Source organism: Condylura cristata, unplaced genomic scaffold (assembly GCF_000260355.1).
Source record: "Condylura cristata isolate star-nosed mole 26May11 unplaced genomic scaffold, ConCri1.0 scaffold00025, whole genome shotgun sequence".
NCBI classification, from domain to species: domain Eukaryota; kingdom Metazoa; phylum Chordata; class Mammalia; order Eulipotyphla; family Talpidae; genus Condylura; species Condylura cristata.
In genome coordinates this window covers 4212451-4217183 of record NW_004567126.1, presented here as the reverse complement: position 1 = coordinate 4217183, position 4733 = coordinate 4212451, and positions in this window count along the sequence as shown.

Below are 4733 nucleotides of genomic sequence, written 5' to 3'. Positions count from 1 at the left end.
TGTCCCAGGTTCCCTCTAGGCTTGGTGTGCCCGTGGTGGTTATGATGAATTAGAAGTATGGTAGGTCTCCCTGGAGCTGGGCCTTTGGCTGAGTTGTTAGCTGGCTTTGTTAACACTCTTAAGTACTGTGAGCTTTTCTGGTTTCCAAGTCTTCGGGCCTCTGTTGTGGGTTTGGGATCTCCCCCTCCCCACATGAGTGCATGGAGTGCCAGAGGGCTGATATCCTCCCAGCTGAGCAGGCTGCCAGGCCTCCCTTTGAGCTTTCAGGGCTCTTTTTGTTTAGTCCAAATAGTCCATCTCTGAGTGGTGCATCCCCCATCCCTGAGGTCCTTTCACAGAGCCCAACTGTATCTCTTTAACTCCAGGGTTTTACCACAGTTTTTGTAGGTAGATGTGGTAAGCAGGTAGAGCCCTGAGCAAGTCTCCCCATTTGAGGCACTTCCTCTCTATGTTGAATGTGTGCATGCAAGATTGTTAAAATTGCTGCATTATTCTAGGTTTGGTCCTGTGGTTGGGTCCCACTCACCCCCCCACCCCCCGCAGCAACTTGGTATCCACTCACCTAGCTGTGTTGTCTCAGTTTATATCCAGGGCTTTGTTGGGGCTGCTGGGGCAAAGGTCAACAACAGGTCTGTGGTGTATCCTGGGGTCTCTGGTTCTGAGCTGCAGCCTTTTCTCAAGATTTGGTTTTCCTCTCCCTAGCTGAATTGTCTCAGTTTATCTCCAGGGTTGTAACAGGGCTGGGAGAAAAGGCTGCAGAGAAGCCTCAACTGTAGCCTCAGGCAGTTTCCCTCAGCAGTGCTTCCTGGCATCCGGACACCTAGATTTTTAAAGGAACTGAGCAAGTAGAAGCTGCTGGTGTTCCTGCATCAGCTTTGTAGGGTTCAGCTAATCCTGTCTGTGTGGCTTCCCTTATGGGAACTCCCCAATTGCTTGTTCTCCCTCAGTTATTTTCCTTCGAGTGAGTCCAGGGCGTTCTCATTTGGGTTGAAACTCGTAGCATGAAAGTCTATAGTCCGTTTTTATATAGTCCCGTGCGAGTTTTGATGTAGTTGTCTCAGCATCTTTATTCTGCTACTATCTTGCCGGTTCCGGAGCTGGTCGAGCTGACCAGCGGCTTTGCGCGGTGCCCAGGTGCTCCGGTGCTCCGGATGGGGTCTGCAGTTTTTGCAGTTTTTCCCTCACCCAGGTAATGAGGATCAGATTTGCAGTCTTTCTGTAGCCTGGGTTCCACTCACTGAGTTGAGCTGTCCCTTTTCACCTCCAGGGTTTAGCGTGGGGCAAAACAATTCCTGCAGCCTGCGGAACTTCCAAGGGCCTGGGTTTTCCTGGGAGTTCCCAATACTCCCCAATCGCCAATTCCTCCTCAGTTATCTACCTTTTTAGTGAGTCCAGGGTGTTTTCTTTTGGGTTGAAACTTGCAGTAAGTAAGTCTATAGTCCGTTTTCAGTCCTCAATTCCTATGTAAGCCTGGATGGAGTGATCTCGGCATCTTTACCCTGCCGCCATCTTCAGGAAGTCCGGTTAAGCCTAGTTTTGAGGGTGAATGGGGGGACATTCAGGGTTCATTTCTAGCCAACTACCGTAGATACCAAATCTTCTAATGCAAACATAAATATTACTGGTGTATTTCATTTAAGGCTTCAATTTTTATACTGACCTTCATTCATGTGGTTAATACCAGCTCCTTGAACTGATAAGAAAATGTTCTATTTGCTCTCCCTTATCCCCTCCTGGGGAGTGGGAGTGTGGGAACTTGACATAAAATAAGAAACAGGTGGCTCTAAGCAGAGTTCCTTCTTACCTAGAGTTTTTCTTAGTTCTCCATATGCCTAGTCTCTTAGGCAGCCCACATGTATTTAATTCTGTATAAAAGAAACCGCGTCTTTTCCATAGAGGAGAGGGGATTTCAATGCATATTTCAATGAAGAATAATAAAAAACTTAAACAAAGATATATGATTTCTGCAAAATAGAGATACACATAAGCAAAACTAAAGATAAAGAGCTTCAAAAATTGTTAATGGATTTCAACACTTAATGAGATGGTGTCAAAATTGGTAGGAATCAGAGAAAATTTATTATGGAGTTCAAATGCAAAAAATAATTTGCAAAAAGGCTTTTCTTCAGAATATTTCTGGCCAATGTTGAGAGACTATTGGAAATAATTAAATAAATAATAAAGCTACAATAATAAAAGCAGCATGCTACCAGCCAGGAATAGATTATCATCAATGGGACAGAATTGGCAGTTCAGAAATAGACCTAGAATGATATAGAGAATGAGTTTATGATGAAATGGGAACTTAAAATATGTGGGAAAAAGATAGATTATTCAATAAGTCATTTGTAACAGTCATTTGAGAAGAAAAATAATGTTGAATCCCTACTCACATTTCCTAGATTCAAAATAAACTTCAGATAAAAAAAATAGTAAAAAAAAAGTCAAAAATATTAGGTAAAAATTAGGATAATTTACGCTTTCAAATAATTTGGGAAAATTGGAAATACCAGAAGGTGCAAAGTTTAGAAGCATAGATTCTCTTTAAAAAATTTAGTTATGGCCTAGGGATTAAGTCTCAGTGCTGTCACCTCCACAGCCTGAGTCTGATCCCCAGCCACGCAGCTAACCCACAGATGGTGCAGCAGACCGCTCCTTTTTTGCCTACTGCTCCCCTCAGCAGTTTATTTCAGTAAATCCTCCTGTTCTGCCCCCAACTCTGTCTCTGGTATATGCTCTCACCCCTGTACTCCGGCCTACTCTCCAGTTCTTTTATGTAAAAATAAATTTAAAAAAATAAAGTTTATTTAAATAAATATACAGTGACTAAGAAATGAGTAATAAAGAGATAGAAGGGAGGGTTGAAATGTTTCTTGTGACCCTTAATTTGAATTAGTAATCCCCCCAAGTATGATGGTAGTGTAAATCCAAACAGTGTAAGCACATAAGTGGACATGTGAGTTGTCTCTTTTCTCTGAATTGCACGCTGCCTGCCATCTGTGACACTTCTCTTTGAGATCATCTGCTCAAGCAAACAGGGCTTAAGCTATGAACTGAACTAGTAACCTAAAATACCTCCTCAGGAATTGAGGCTTCTCACAATTGCATGTTTTTCTAGGGTTTCCATTAGCTCTTTTCCTTAGGGCTCCCTCCCTGATATGATATTTACTGGTGCTGTAAACCTGATATGTTAGGAAAATTTCTTTTGTAGAACTCTCCTGGAACCCTCCCTGCACCTTCCCAGAATACATTTTGTTAACTTGTTCACTTTTGTCTTATTAGCTTACTGATTTATAGAAGCAAGCTGTTCCACAGTTTTAAAACTTATTCTTGTCATTCTCATAACCAAAAGGACCCCTTATTGCTTTAAAGTTATATATTCACAGACATTTTAAACTGGAACAGTAATTATAGTTGTTATTTGTTTGTAAACCAATAGGTTAGGGGTTCCTTTGGGGTAGCTGATAATTTATTGCCAAATTATACAAACTGTTGATTTGGGTGGTCTCTATTGTCTTCATTCTCTTTCCTATAAATGGATGTAATTGAATCTGCAAACATACTTGTTTTTATGATCATTAATAATGCCCGGTAGGCACTTACCATACTGTTTAACTTTGAAAAATCCCTCAATACATGCTAAATATTGGTTTGTTTTTCATTACCAACTGCCAAGCAAAATTATCCAATTGATCACGAAAAATATATTAGTGTAAAATTATTACATCTGTGAGGTGTGGTATGACCCATTGTATAGAAAAATACTTCTCAAAATATTTGCTCACTTCCCAGAGGAGAATTTTAAATTAATTGGCCATTATTTTTACCATGTTAAATGGATTGCCTTTTCTTAGAAGGATATGAAAACAATGACACTTCTAAATTGACAATTGAAATCTCAGTAAATAAGAATCCTTTAAATACAGCAATATCTTTTTGTGTAGACATGAATCAATAATTTTGTTTAATTAAAATGATTTGATTTATAATCTTCAAGATTGAATGACCATTATCAACAGCCATGGCTGTTGACTAATCTCTATACATGATCTAGTATTTCAGCATGTACATCTGAAGATAACTTACATAATTATGGAACTCAATTTTGCTGGTTTCATTCAGGAAAATGAGTTTAAATAAACCATGTATTGAAACTCTTCCTATGTCCTCATTTTCACATCTGTCTTTTATCATGTACTTCTTCACTCTTTTCACTCTTCATAGATAGGCTTGAGATCCAGGAATTTCTCTTGTTTTTTTTGTTTGTATGTTTGTTTACATTCCTGACACTGACATAGTACAAGGAATCCCATGCCAATATGTTTACATTCCTTCCACTTTCTCCCAGAACAATTATTTAAATCTTGGAGATCTATTATAGCTCAGGTTTGTTTCATAAAATTTACTGACAGCATCAGTCCTAAGCAAAAATGATGAGTATAAGATACATATTAGTGCAACTCCAGCCTTCCTGTGTCCACCTTGCTTGGTTTCTTCCTGAAAGCATGCTTTTGTTTTGTTTTGTTTTGATCCTGTCTTAATTTTCTTCACAAACTGATGTTTTCAAAAATAAGCCACCGTGTTTCCTTATCAGGGATGGTTACATAAATTATGGGCCCAGTGAATTATAAAAAGGTCATCCCCCTTATCCAAAACACTGAAATAAATATTGCCTTCCTTGTTCAGTTTTCTGACTTAGGCATGGTGTTTTTTACTTACTACAGGTTACCCTA